This window comes from Bos indicus, chromosome 14 (assembly GCF_029378745.1).
Source record: "Bos indicus isolate NIAB-ARS_2022 breed Sahiwal x Tharparkar chromosome 14, NIAB-ARS_B.indTharparkar_mat_pri_1.0, whole genome shotgun sequence".
Classification (NCBI taxonomy): domain Eukaryota; kingdom Metazoa; phylum Chordata; class Mammalia; order Artiodactyla; family Bovidae; genus Bos; species Bos indicus.
In genome coordinates, this window is record NC_091773.1 from 58,078,974 (window position 1) to 58,094,539 (window position 15,566).

Below are 15,566 nucleotides of genomic sequence, written 5' to 3' on the forward strand. Positions count from 1 at the left end.
CTCCAGGGGATCTTCCTGACCCAGGGATTAAACTCAGGTCTTTTGCATCACCTGCATTGCAGGTGAATTCTTTACTGTCTGAGCCACCAGGGAATCGGGGTATAAACTTTATTAATAAAATCTTCTGTTATTCTAGGGCTTATTTCAACACAGTGTGACAATGGAAGGAGAGTGGGTACTCATGTAGGTGAGATGAGCTTGGCATTAGCTTATGATTACTGAACCTGTGATGGAGATGGTTGGATGGCATCACCGACTCAATGCACATGAGTTTGAGCAAGCTCCGGGAGTTGGTGATGGACAGGGAAGCCTGGTGTGCTGCAGTCCATGGGGTCTCAAAGAGTCAGACATGACTGAGCAACTAAACTGAATCTGACTGATGGAGATTCATAGTACATAGAAATTATTATTAATACATTATACTCTAGACTTTTGTCTATGTTTGACAAATACTGACTTTTGCCTGTGCTTCCCTACTGTGGAGTTTTAAAGCACATCCTTGGTAAATACATAAACTACTAGAGAGGGTTAAGATAACTGAAATCCTTTAAAAAGGCTTTAACAAATGGCATCTCAGAAGATGAATAAAGACAGAACAAAGTCTCCACAGTCCCTGATGAATTCAGCAAACCTAAGATTGCTTTTGAAAGACCTTCTGCTGTGGATTATAAGTAAGTGAAAAGTTGGGCTCAGAAAATTAAAATTAGATCACATACAAAGAAGGAAAAATCAGCAGAGATCACAAGTTGTATATATATTCTCTCTTGGCAAAGATATTGTCAGATTCACCAGATCATCAAGACTGAACAACAAAAACACACTTATTCATTTTCTGAAAAGTTTTGAGTCCAATTCTCCCAGAGGGAAGAGATCCAACTCCAAGGAGCCTCCAGACCTCCCAACTCGGTTTCTGAGTGAATGAGCGAGGACAGGAAATCTCTCAGAGTCATTCTTTCTATCTCAGTGATGGCAGGTCTGGTCCTCCAAATGGACACAATATTATCAAAGGGATTGGAAACACCCATGCTTAAGCCTATTGTGTAGGGATGTGGCAGGATTCAGGAAGTGAATCCAAACCCTCAGGCTGGGCTCGCTCTCAAAATGCCAGAGAACTGAGAATCCAGTGAGCTGGTCATTCCATTCTAAGTTAGAACTTAGATGTCTGTCACAATCCAAATTCTTAGTCCAGACTTCAGTAAAAACTGTGCCAAGATTTTCATGTCTCTCTTCAACTGCCACTGAGGAGCTGAATTAACAGACAAGACGGATAGTGACCACTTGAGCAAGTGGTCCCTTACTCTGGCCACTTTCAGGTAAGATCAGAGACTAACAGTGAGCTACTCAGTGCCCCCTGGGCACTTAGCACTTCACCAATACCATCAAATATCGACCTCTTAGCTGTCGCCTTCCCATTTTACAAATAAGAAAACCAAAGCCCGGAGAGGTTCAGAAAGTGACCCGAGGTCGTATAACTAGTAAGTTGCTCAGCTTGGGTTTAAAACCAGATCTCTAACTACAGAACCCATGCCCTTCACCACAACACGAGCCCATCGTATTAAATCCAACAGAGACTAATAAAATATATCAGAGTATTTTCTCTCTGGCTTTGACCAAGTGAAGACATAATCCTTTCATTGATTCGTTGGGTAGGTCATCTAGCTGTGTCCTTATCCCTCACTGGAGTTTGCCTGTCTCCAGTACTGTGAAATTCTTTTCCTTCCAGAAGTTCATCAGGGCTCCAATCTGGGATATGATAGAGTCACTCATATGTTTAAAAGCAGCCACTTGTCATGATGACTATTCTCAACAATACTGTATTTATTTAATACTAGATACAATGGCACCCCACTCCAGTACTCTTGTCTGGAAAATTCCATGGATGGAGGAGCCTGGTAGGCTACAGTCCATGGGGTCGCTAAGTCGGACACGGCTAAGTGACTTCACTTTCACTTTTCACTTTCATGCATTGGAGAAGGAAATGGCAACCCACTCCAGTGTTCTTGCCTGGAGAATCCCAGGGACGGGGGAGCCTGTTGGGCTGCCATCTATGGGGTCGCACAGAGTCGGACACGACTGAAGTGACTTAGCATAGCATATATACTAAGAGAATAGAGTTCAGATGCACTCACCATACACACAAAGTTGGTAACTGTGCAAGGAAGTATGTTAACTAGCTTGACTATAATATCAACTTCACTGTACATGTATATCAAGTAATCATGTTGTATACCCTAAATATGTACAATTTTTATTAAAAAATAAAAGATAAAAAGATTTTAATTAAAAAAATTAAAGTAACTAGTTGTTCTTCATGTAGACATGTGCAGACACACGGTGATTTTGGTGGGTTGAAAGTCAGAAACTATGGAAAAAGAAATCCCTGAAAAGGATGCATCAAAAATAACTTCTGATTGGAATTCAGAAGAGAGTCCCATCTAAGGCAAAGGTGACCTGTTAACTTGCCAGAGAAACTGTGTTTCCCTGCCAAGGGAGGAAAGCACTCGAGACCCACAGGTATCTGGGCCAGATGGCTGTGAATGCAGTTACAATGTCCTTCTTAACCCTGAAGGACAAGTTCTTTGGCAGGAAAACTGGATACAACCCTTTGGAAGGGTATAAGTATTTATTGCCCTAACACCACTAGTACAACAATCCTGTGGCTAATAATACTGTCAATGCAAAGATCATAGTACTCACAGCCCATTACAGCCATTATTTAAATAGCACCTTTTCCATGATGTAACTTTTATACTAGCTGACCATGAGCATTTGAAGCTAAAATAAGGCAACTTGTTTCTTCATCTGTGACACTCCCATGGGTGCTCCTGCTGCTTAGTAGCTCAGTCATGTCTGACTCTTTGTGACCTCATGGGCTGTAGCCCACCAGGGTCCTCTGACCATGGGGATTCTCCAGGCAGGAATACTGGAGTGAGTTACCATGCCCTCCTCCAGGGGATCTTCCCACCCCAGGGATCGAACCCAGGTTTCTCGCATTGCTGGTGGATTCTCTACCGTCTGAGCCACCAGGGAAGCCCACCCACATGGGTAGGCTACCTTAAATCAAGTAATTCAAGTACTTTTGAGTTCCATATTATGTTCTTCAAGAAGCTACCATCCATTAGGCTTAGTATTCTGTTGTATTTTCTTCTGGAATTTCTCATGAATGGAGGTGACTACTTGTCTATGATGCTAGGCCATAAGACATTTTTAGGTATAGCAAACTCCTTAATTTAATTAAATATGTGCAAAGGACAAATAATGACTCTTTCTCACAGACATCTCACAGTGCTCTGAAGTCAGTGGCACAAATAGTTAATAATTTATTTAATTAATTAAAGTAATTGCAATTAGGGATCAAAGATTATGCTTTTCTTAAAACAGAATCATGGATTTTCCTATAATGTCACTCTCACTGGTTTATATTTTAATTCTGGATTTAGTTTGATTTTAAATGATAAAATTCCAGTCCAGTGTAACATTTAAAAAGGGAATTTATTAATTAACATAACTGAAGAGTCTTAGGGGAAAAACATCTTCAGGTATGGCTTGACCAAGGTGCTAAAACAGTGTTATTTGGACACTCTCCATCTTCTGATTTGCTTTCCTTTAGGTTGATTTTACTTTTATACAGTGTCTCCCTGTGTAGCAAAACAGCTTACTTTAGAACTTGGCAATACCAATAGAAACAAAACCTTTCCTTCCCAATAATTCTAGAAACACTCTGGGATTGAGTCTCACTATATTAATAAGGTCACTTGTCCCTTCCTACATCCAAGGAGGATAAAAACACGCTGGTTTGTGAGATCAGTCACTTACCAGGAAGGGAGGAACTAGGCAGGTGGTGGGTTTTTAGTCCCATTCAACTACAAAGTAAGACGATTTCTCAAAAATTGACATGCTGTTTCCAGAAAAGAGAAAAATGAAAACAAAGGAGATGAAACTCCTTTCGTAATCAACTCCATATAGCAAGGTAGAGTTTTAGTAAAAGCATTTGTCAAAGGCGCCTAACCAGATGATCCTAATTTATGTTTTATTCTCTTGCAAAACAACAGTGATTGCTTTGTGGTGGTATTTGTGGATTATAATTTCATAAATTTTAAAAAGTTGTTTTCTCATTTTATTGACAGATACATTTTGAATAAGGAAGAGATCAAGGGAAAATGCAAAAAGTAAGTAGTATCTCCATATTCATACTGACTCTAATGCCATCAGGGTAAATTTTGCTTATATTTACATCCAGATTTTTTTAAGTCCCGTCTCTCACATATAGAAAAGCAGACAAAAGTTGGAGAACTGCTGATCTCTGAACAATGAGCCTTAGGGTATAATCGAACTCTGCAGGAGAGCCTCTAGCCTACTAAAGATTGTTCTGGCTGCTCAGTCTATGTCGTTTGCATTTATTTTGGATTTATTTGTTCTTAGGTTTTTCAACCTATACTAGCATGTAATGCAGAAGTTGCCAAGGATTTTATCAACAATAAAATTTGCAGAATGATCCATCCCTTAAAATGAAAGTAGAAATCAACGACTGTCATTGCTTTACACATGTAGTTGGTTTTTAGTGTCCTAAAATAATACTGTCTTGTTTAACACCGTTGTAGACCAAGACATTCTATATAGGAAGATTTTCCAGATAATTGTTTGAATGATGTGTTACTTCAATATATCTTTCTAAAGTGCATTATTTTATGTAGTAGCTTAGTGAGCATATATATCTGGGTCATAGATAAAAACACCAACTAAATGTATACATCAAGGACTTCCCTGGTGGTCCAGTGGTAAAGAATCTGCCTGCCAATGCAGAGGACACGGGTTCAATCCCTGGCCTGGGAAGATTCCACACGCTGCAGGGCAATAAAGCTTGTGAGCCACACAACTGCTGAACCTGCATGTCTAGAGCCTGTGCTCTGTAACAAGGGAAGCCACCGCAATGAGAAGCCCACGCACGGCAACTAGAGAGTGGCCTCTGCATATGGCAACTAAAAACTAGCCTGAGTGCAGCAACGAAGACCCAGCACAACCAAATTAAATTTTAAAAATTAACACGTCAAAAACCAGCGACAGTCTCACGGCTTACATTGCAATAACTTACAGGGTTTTATGGATGTTTAGCCAGTATATTAGAGAACTTCAAACTCACATGCAATTGATGTGTCCACTGTGTCCCCACCACCGCCAGATCATCAGCTGCGGCTTCTTAGTGCTGGAAGAGGGTCTTCCTTATTGCCATTTCCAACCTGTGGCAGAAGAGCAAAATAGGTAACTGAGTTTGTTAGAATTTGTTTAAAATAAAACCACATATATCATTTAAGGAACTCTGCAGTGAATCAGTGAATAAGGTACCACAGTTTCAGTGCATAAACTACGTTAGGTCCATCAACTCCTATACTCTAAAGTCAAAGACAGCAGAGCCATGAATGCATTCTTAGAACCTTACCACAGTGGCTAATACCTAACTGGTACTCAGTAAATATGGCTGAATGACTAAATAAATGTACAGCTTGGTGCTTGTTTAACTGCTCTGAAACTTAAATGTGGATTCCACCTAAATTCTTGCTGATAGTCCTTGGAAAGTGAGAAAATGTGTGCAAAACCACATAGTACTTGACACATAACATAATAGGTGTTCAGTAATACTACATGAATCAGCATTTTGCTCATCTATGATGCTATTTGCTTATTTTTAAAAATGATTTTCATTTGTTACAGAATTTTCAGAGGCTGCATGGTACCATTAAACCATGTATACCATTATACTTCATCAAGACTGGGAATACCAAGTTCAAGTCCTGGGTTTTTTACATATTATCTAATTCTGACCATGAGCAGTTAACATAATTTCTCAGAACCTCAGTTTCTCTGTGGGCAAATGGAAATAATTATTCAACCACATAAAAATGTACTGAATCCCAATCAGAGCTAAGGTCTATAAGATTCAAAAATGATCTATTGCTTTTCTACATCATATTGGTTCTTATGAAATTCAAATTAGAAAAGAATCTTTTATAAACTAAGAGTCAATTCCAACAATTAAATGGTATTGGGATTATTTTTCCATGAATGTTAAGGCCTTTTTTGTCACTGAAAATCATTTCAGTTCTTTGGTTTCTTTTTCTTTCACTGTATCATTCAGAGACAAATCAAAACAAGTAATGCTTTGCTTTTTTCAAAGTTTGTTTTTATTTGCAATTGATTTTCCCAAAGCCCAAGTTCTAGTTTTCCTTTGGACTGTTTTGTGGGAATGAGTTACATATTTTGTAGATATTTTGGGAGTATTGGGGATAAATGTTTGCTTAAAGATCTTAGAGAAAGGTTTACAGGATTTTAATAAATGGATTTGATTGCTCGAGGGATTTTACTTCCCGTATTGATCTAACAAGGATTCAAGGAATCAAGCATGGATAGAGAAGATAAAGAGTCTCTTTGAAACCAGCTCCTTTCAATATTGGGTTGAGATTCAGGGTATGCTAGGTTGCCAAGTTTAGCAAATAAAATACAGATCTAGGTAAATTAGATTTTCAGATACACAATAAATGAAGTTTTAGTGTTCAGTTCAGTTCAGTCACTCAGTCGTGTCCAATTCTTTGCGACCCCATGAATCGCAGCACGCCAGGCCTCCCTGTCCATCACCAACTCCCGGAGTTCACCCAAACCCACATCCATCGAGTCGGAGATGCCATCCAGCCATCTCACCCTCTGTCGTTCCCTTCTCCTCCTGCCCCCAATCCCTCCCAGCATCAGAGTCTTTTCCAATGAGTCAACTCTTCGCATGAGGTGGCCAAAGTACTGGAGTTTCGGCTTTAGCATCATTCCTTCCAAAGAACACCCAGGGCTGATCTCCTTTAGAATGGACTGGTTGGATCTCCTTGTAGTCCAAGGGACTCTCAAGAGTCTTCTCCAATACCACAGTTCAAAAGCATCAATTCTTCAGCGCTCAGCTTTCTTCACAGTCCAACTCTCACATCCATACATGACCATAGGAAAAACCATAGCCTTGACTAGATGGACCTTTGTTGGCAAAGTAATGTCTCTGCTTTTGAATATGCTATCTAGGTTGGTCATAACTTTTTTTCCAAGGAGTAAGCGTCTTTTAATTTCATGTAAGTATTGACAAATGTTATATCCTATATTCTATCTGGCAATTTTAGGTGAGATGATGCCTCCAAGAGTCTGAAAAGACTTCTTATTTACTTGAAAGGGCCTACGAGGAGTCTTAACAAAACTGCAACCTTCAGACCATCTTTATTCGGTTAAAAATTGAGATACATTTTCCATCTGGAAAAGGGTTCTGTAAGGTGACCAGGGTCATCTGGAAGTTTCTCTCTTACAGATGTAGGTAATTACACAGCTATTGGGACTGGAGTTGTCTAATCACATCAGTATGCTGCAGACCCAAGACACCTCATAGAACTACTGACTAAAAGTTCAGCTGACCACTCTTGATTAAAGTGTCTACCCATGGCCAATCCATATGGCTTGGGTACCTCCCAACACGGCGGCTGTAGTCCTAGCTAGCATCCCAAGAACGAGTCCAGTGGCCCCCGTACCTGCAGGTTCTGCACCACAGGTTCAACTAACACAGATCAAAAACATTTGGAAAAAAATTCCAGAATGTTTCAGAAAGCAAAACTTGAATTTGCCAAGCACCAGCAACTATTAACACATCATTTACATTGTATTTACAACTACCTACACAGCATTTACATTCTTTTAGGTATTATAAGTAACATAGAGATGGTATATGCATATGGAAGGATTGCATAAAGTGAAAAGTGTTAGTTGCTCAGTCATGTCTGACTCTTTGTGACTCCATGGACTGTAGCCTGCCAGGCTCTTCTGTCCAGAGTGGGTAGCCATTCCCTTCTCCAGTAGATATTCCCTACCCAGGGATCAAATCCAGGTCTCCTGCACTGCAGGCTGAGCCACCAGGGAAGACCAGTAAATATATGGAAGGATTGCATAGGTTATATGCAAATACTATGCCATTTTATACAAGGCATTTGAGCACCTGAGGAATTTGGTAGCCTCGGGAGGTCCTGGAAACAACCCCTTTTGGATAGCAAGGGACACTTATATTCCAAGAGCTAACTCCTCTGCTTCTGCTTTTAAACTAAGCAAACTCAGCGTATTTGTTGATACCATCAACATGTGTTTTAGAGGTGATTAATACTTTTATGACACTTGTTACATGACTTCTGCTCTCTAGAACACATTTACTTCAACCGATAAGAATAGAAAGATGCAAAAGAGAGGTCAAATAGTGGCATGTGAAGTGAGGATTGAAGAAGGGACAGAAGGTCAGGTGGAGGCAAGTTTAAAAGTGGTGGCAGGGAAATAGTCATCTTCTTCAGTGTAAAGTGCAAGAGTTATGAATTATATTGGAATGATATATGGATTATCCTGAGAGCTGGTCTAGTTAAGAAATAAGTTGACTCCTGGGGAAGAAAAACTAAGAACATGGAATCCAATAAAAATAAAATCTGCCCAAATATTTTTATATGTTAGACTCTATAAGGGACTAAAACATAATAAATTAATGGTTTATCCTTTTTTAAAAAAATTAAAGTTTGATTTTATTCACCTGTTTTTCACCTAAGTCTATCCCTAGATGCTTTAATAAAAGGCTACTTTCCCTTAAATGCATTTAAAAATGTTAATTGGACCAATGGGATTCATCTCTAACATAGATCTTGGCTTATATTTTGAATTATACTGTAACACCCACTGCTATTTCCTTTCCATATTTCAAGAGTGTCCTGAGTATAAGCTGAGAGCCCCAAAGGCATTCAGGAGCCTGAGTGAGTATAAATCCCACTCTATCAATGTTTCTAATCACAAGTCCTTGACATGCTTAAGCATGTACAGAAAATGTATAATTGAGGCTCATTCTGTAAGTGAGCCCCAGGGGTTGATGTTAGTTAAATAAATATTAGGTCTGTTGCATGGTTACCTTGTCCAGCCGTAACATAGCTGCCTGCTGAGCAAAACAGTCGGTGGCTGGAAAAGTAGTGAATAAGAACATGTTCTGCCTGCTGCTATGAGATGTGAAAGTGGGAGGCTGAGAGCCTGATTTGCCCTGAGAGACTCGATAGCATAGAAAAGGGCAAGCCACTCAGTTGGACACTTGGACTAAGATGCAACTGAATTGTTTCTGAAAGCCAAGCCCACAGGGAGAACATACCAAGAGGGAAAAATGAAATCATATTGTCCAGTCATTGACTGAAAACTCAGGCTATGATCTTCGGTCTGTCACCATATCAGAAAACACAGGATTTCACTAATAGCATTCAATAATGGGATCTGGGAAGCCACTCAAGTAGGGTGGGAAAGGTAAGGGGGTAGGGGTTGGTACATTTCATGTTGAATCAGTACACAGGGCCCTGCAAGAAAGCAAAATCACACCGGCTGTCAACCAACAGTACAACATCTTGTTGATGTGGACTGGCCACTACTCACCAGAAGAAAATTTTCCTTGGAAGATGAGAATTAGGAATGCAGAAGAGTTAAGGTCGTAAAGGGAACAAAATCAATTTGACTCCATGCAAGATAAAGGTTGAGCTCAAGGTTGAGCTCAACCTGTCCTAAGACAGCATTTCTGAACAGCCTTTGAAACAGATACTATCCTCTGAAATTTTAGTCTTCAGTCTCCTTCCCTAAGAACTAATCTTGACATTAGAGACATTTAGATAATGTTGGAAATTTAAGGTGGATCTTTCCACATGAAATGTTGCTTTAACCTTGTATCATCATTGCTGCAAAAAGACAAGCAAGGTTATTCATCGTTATTTCAAACTTCTGTTACTATTCCTCTCTCACTTAAAGAAAAACAACACATGAGCTTTATTTAACTTAATTTACAGACCTCCATTGTTTATCTTCCAGGGAAGATCAAAATCTCTCCTTTATTCCTATGTGTTTGAAGCCAGATCATCATAACCAACAAAATTTGCAGCTATGTACCCAAATCTTCTAAGTCTTTTCTGATAATATTTCTGCTTTCCTCAGATTACTGTTATAAAACATATGTATATACCCCATTTCATTTCTATCTCCCTTTCCTGTCTCAGCAAGAGTATTGTAGCAGCTCCATTAAGGTATTCATTCAGATTTCCAAATATAAGACTCCCTGGAATAGCTTTGCCAGTTGGAACTTTACAGAACAGAGGTAGGTAAATTGACATTTTTAGAGCTTGAGATGAAGATGTAGCAAAACAAACTGCAACATAGAGAAGACATATCAGGATTCTTTTTAAGATGGTTTCAGTGGTTCATATCAACCACTGAAACTCCACTAGCACTGAAATGACTTATTCAACAACTTTATTCATGGGTAACATTCAAACTCTTGAACCACTCAGACAGACTGTTCAGTTCAGTCGCTTAGTCATGTCTGACTCTTTGCAACCCCATGGACTACAGCACGCCAGGCTCCCCTGTCCATCACCAAATCCCAGAGTTTACTCAAACCCATGTCCATTGAGTTGGTGATGCCATCCAACCATCTCCTCCTCTGTCTTTCCTTCTCCTCTTGCCTTCAATCTTTCCAAATCATCAGGATATTTTCAAATGAGTCAGCTCTTTGCATCAGATGGCCAAAGTATTGGAGTTTCAGCTTTACCATCAGTCCTTCCGGTGAACACCCAGGACTGATCTCCTTCAGTATGGACTGGTTGGATCTCCTTGCAGTCCAAGGGACTCTCAAGAGTCTTCTCCAACACCACAGTTCAAAAGCATCAATTCCTCGGTGCTCAGCTTTCTTTATAGTCCAACTCTCATATCCATACATGACCACTAGAAAAACCATAGCTTTGACTAAATGGACCTTTGTTGGCAAAGTAATGTCTCTGCTTTTTAATATGCTATCTAGGTTGGTCATAGCTTTTCTTCCAGGGAGCAAGTGTCTCAATTTCATGGCTACATCTGCAGTGATTTTGGAGCTCCCAAAATAAAGTCTCTGTTTCCATTGTTTCCCCATCTATTGTCATGAAGTGATGGGACCAGATGTCATGATCTTCATTTTCTGAATGTTGAGTTTTAAGCCAAGTTTTTCACTCTGCTGTTTCACTTTCATCAAGAAGCTCTTTAATTCTTCTTTGCTTTCTGCCATAAGGGTGGTGTCATCTGCATTTCTCCTGGCAAACTTGATTCCAGCTTCTGCTTCATCCAGTCCAGCGTTTCTCATGATGTACTCTGCATATAAGTTAAATAAGCAGGGTGACAATATACAGCCTTGATGTATTCCTTTCCTTATTTGGAACCAGGCTGTTGTTCCATGTTCAGTTCTAACTGTTGCTTCCTGACCTAGATACAGATTTTTCAAGAGTCAGGTCAGGTGGTCTGGTATTCCCATCTCTTTAAGAATTTCCACAGTTTGTTGTGATCCACACAGCAAAAGGCTTTGGCATAGTCAATAAAGCAGAAATAGATGTTTTTCTGGAACTCTCTTGCTTTTTCAGTGATCCAGCGGATGTTGGCAATTTGATGTCTGGTTCCTCTGCTTTTTCTAAAACCAGCTTGAATATCTAGAAGTTCATGGTTCATGTACTGTTGACGCCTGGCTTCTAGAATTTTGAGTATTACTTTGCTAGCGTGTGAATTCAGTGCAATTGTGCAGTAGTTTGACCATGCTTTGGCATTGCCTTTCTTTGGGATTGGAATGAAAACTGACCTTTTCCAGTCCTGTGGCCACTGCTGAGTTTTCCAAATTTGCTGGGATATTGAGTGCAGCACTTTCACAGCATCATCTTTCAGGATTTGAAATAGCTCCACTGGAATTCCATCACCTCCACTAGCTTTGTTCATAGTGATGCTTCCTAAGGCCCACTTGACTTCGCATTCCAGGATGTCTGGCTCTAGGTCAGTGATCACACTATCGTGGTTATCTGGGTCATGAAGATCTGTTTTGTATAGTTCTTCTGTGTATTCTTGCCACCTCTTCTTAATATCTTCTGCTTCTGTTAGGTCCATACCATTTCTGTCCTTTATCGAGCCCATTTTTGCATGAAATATTCCCTTGGTATCTCTAATTTTCTTGAAGAGATCTCTAGTCTTTCCCATTCTGTTGTTTTCCTCTATTCCTTTGTATTGATCACTGAAGGCTTTATTTCTTCTTGCTATTCTTTGGAACTCTGCATTCACATGGGTATATCTTTCCTTTTCTCCTTTGCCTTTCCCTTCTCTTCTTTTCATAGCTATTTGTAAGGCCTCCCCAGACAACCATTTTGCCTTTTTGCATTTCTTTTCCTTGGGGATGGTCTTGATCCCTGCCTCCTGTACAATGTCAGACAGCCTGTGTACTGAATTAAACCTGAGTTGAGAGTTGTAACCCTTTGGCTGCTGGATTGTGTGTGTGTGGTGGGGGAGGCCACTGTCAAGAGGTCCCTGGGTCTGAGCACAGCTGCTATTTACATGAGTATTTCAACATTCTAGCAACTGTATTAGTTGTGTCTGTGTACACCTGCATCATATTATTTCTGTTTATAGCCTAGGCTGCTCCAAATTATTCATTACAAGATATACCAGAAAACATGATATGGTCCAGATTTTGTATTTCTGCTGTATTTCTTATGCAATTGTGTGATTAATCTCAATGTCTTAGGTTTTGTATGTAAGATAGTTGAAAATACAGTGATTGTGAAAACTTTCCAGAGGACGATCTGTCACCAAAAATCTCACTTCTCTCCAGCATTGTTTGTCTTTGAAATAGTCTTAAAGAATATTTGTCCTGTAACCTTCCTAACGTGCTCATTAAAAAAGCATAAATACTATTTTAGCTAGGTTCAGATTTAAAAGAAGGCATAAGTATAGTCATCATCAGTAGTGCATTGTGTTGATGTTAGATACTTTCAGCACCTAATAGTGTTCTAAAGTAGTGACTCCCAATCTTTTTGGCACCAGGAACAGGTTTAATGGAAGACAACTTTCCACTGGGGTTGGGGTTGGGGGATGGTTTGAAGATGTTTCAAGTGCCTTACATTTATTATACACTTTATTTCTCTTATTATTAACTCAGCTCCACCTCATATCATCATGCATTAGATTCCAGAGGTCAGGGACCTCTGTTCTAAAGGGAAGTTTATGTTCCCTCTTTTTCACCATCCATAAATTAAATATTCTTGATTGGGTAAAAAAATATATTCTTCTCATATTTTTTACCACAATAAGAAAAAATAATGATGTTGGCATCTTAGGGTTGATTAGAGTATATTACAAATCCAGGAACATCTAATATAAGAACATAAATAAGTATTTATATGCATGCAGACTTGTTGGCATCCCACTCCAGTACTCTTGCCTGGAAAATCCCATGGACGGAGGAGCCCGGTAGGCTGCAGTCCATGGGGTCGCTAAGGGTCGGACACGACTGAGCGACTTCACTTTCACTTTTCACTTTCATGCATTGGAGAAGGAAATGGCAACCCACTCCAGTGTTCTTGCCTGGAGAATCCCAGGGACAGGGGAGCCTGGTGGGCTGCCGTCTATGGGGTCGCACAGAGTCGGACACGACTGAAGTGACTTAGCAGCAGCAGCAGACTTGTTGTTTAGTTGCTAAGTGGTGTCTGACTCTTTGCAACCCCTATGGACCATAGCCCACCAGGCTCCTCTGTCCCTCGGATTTCCCAGGCAAAAATACTTGAGTGGGTTGCCATTTCCTTCTCCAGGGGATCTTCCTGACCCAGGAAGATCCTGCATCTCCTGCATTGGCAGGCAGATTCTTTACCACTGAGCCACCAAGGAAGCCCTATGTATGCAGATACCTGTCTTCTAATCGAGACATGACTTGTAAACATCAAGACTTGCATAGTAAGTTGATTAAACAAATATACATGTGTGTGTGTGTGTGTATATATATATATATATATATATATATCCTGTATATCCTCTACTTTACTATCATGAATATCTGAGGACACATACAATTTTCACAGCTCATTCTATTTCCTCAGCAGTTGACTTGAAAACAGCTTATTTGCATTAGCCACAAAACCCAAACGCTTAGTTGATAAAGGAATGAAAAGTAAAACATGTACCAAGGGAGATAAACCTGTTTCTTTATCTCATCCCTCACTGGCTTGAAAATGTCTCTGAGGGAAGAAAAGTTTGCAGGAATTTGGTTCCACGTGGTGGAGGATGATTTATGAAAGTTCAATTACAGCCTGACCCCATCTGTGGTATTTGCCAAGAACCAGCTGTGTCTTTGGTAAAGTAGGACAAAAAAAAAAAAAGCCCTGAATGCATATTGAGCTTCAAAACAAAGAACAATATAATAGGAGGCTGCCAGATACACATCTCCTGAAAGGCCATTATAATTAAAAATATCTGAATAGTATTTTAAATACAATATACAAGGTCATTCCAATAAGAAGGTAACACAGGCATTGACAGAGAATGACAAGAATACTCAGAAAGCAAGTGCTTGGAAATTATATTGCATGTGAAGTTTCACATGGTGGTTTTAAAAACTGTGTCAGAAGAAAGGGTATAATTTGTCTCCCATTCTAATTTGATTGTCATGACAGGAGGTAGGCTGCCACTCAAAGGCTCAGAGACCTGCTATTGCTTCTGCATTGTTTATACCTGCAAGAGACGGTGTGTCATCTAAGTAACATTTTACAAGTCCCAAAACAAAGTTTCAGAAAGGGTCTACACTATTTACTGATTGGTAGGTTAGGAAAGGCAGAATAAAGCAGCAAGTGCTGAGATGTGTGCTGGGAAATGTCTGTTTAATACAGTCCATCTTCAAACCGTAGTGCTGGAGAAGACTCTTGAGAGCCCCCTGGACAGCAAGGAGACCCAACCAGTCAATCTTAAAGGAAATCAGTCCTGAATGTGCATTGGAAGGACTGATGCTGAAGCTGAAACTCCAGTACTTTGGCCACCTGATGTGAAGAGCTGATTCATTGGGAAAGACCCTGATGTTGGGAAAGATTGAAGGCGGAGGGTGAAGGGGGTGATAGAGCATGATATGGTTGGATGGCATCACCAACTCAATGTACATGAGTTGGAGCTGACTCTGGGAGATAGTGGACAGGAAGGCCTGGTGTGCTGTAGTCCATGGGGTTGCAAAGAGCTGGAGATATCTTAGGAACTGAACAACAGTCTTCTACTGAACCTGTCTTGAGCCACCTAGCAAACAGTTTATGATGTTTTGAGTATCAGGACTTGAATCAAGATGCCAGATTTCAATTCTAGTGCCATGTATTTCCTCCATAACGAGGACAATCATTTCCTCCAGAGCTCCACCTACCTGTCTGTAAAATGAAGATTACATGCATGTTTTTCCACTGTGAGTTGTAACCAAGAGATTATCTTAGGTGAATAAACCTAACACAAGAAGCGATATAGATTTCAGACACACAGGTGTTGAACACTCCTTGGTGTTTTAAAAGAAGAGATACTTACTTTGAAGAAAAGACGTACAAGGATTTAAAACATCTTAACTAACTACAAATAATGTTCCCTGGACTTTGGAGGAGGTAAATTATTCTCACCAGAAGCATAAGAAAGGCTAAATTAAAGTTTCTTTTTTTGGTAGTCTCTCCCCGACAGGAAGCTGCTATCTCTCT

At 39.9% G+C, this 15,566-nt stretch overlaps 1 long non-coding RNA gene across 1 annotated transcript; it reads left to right on the plus strand.

Moving 5' to 3' along the window:
- The first annotated feature begins 1,153 nt into the window (after nucleotides 1–1,153).
- On the plus strand, nucleotides 1,154–5,902 carry LOC139187006 (uncharacterized). The gene is made up of 3 exons (XR_011570703.1): nucleotides 1,154–1,313; nucleotides 4,128–4,169; nucleotides 5,180–5,902. It is a non-coding gene; the product is annotated as an uncharacterized lncRNA (long non-coding RNA).
- Nucleotides 5,903–15,566: the final 9,664 nt, after the last annotated feature.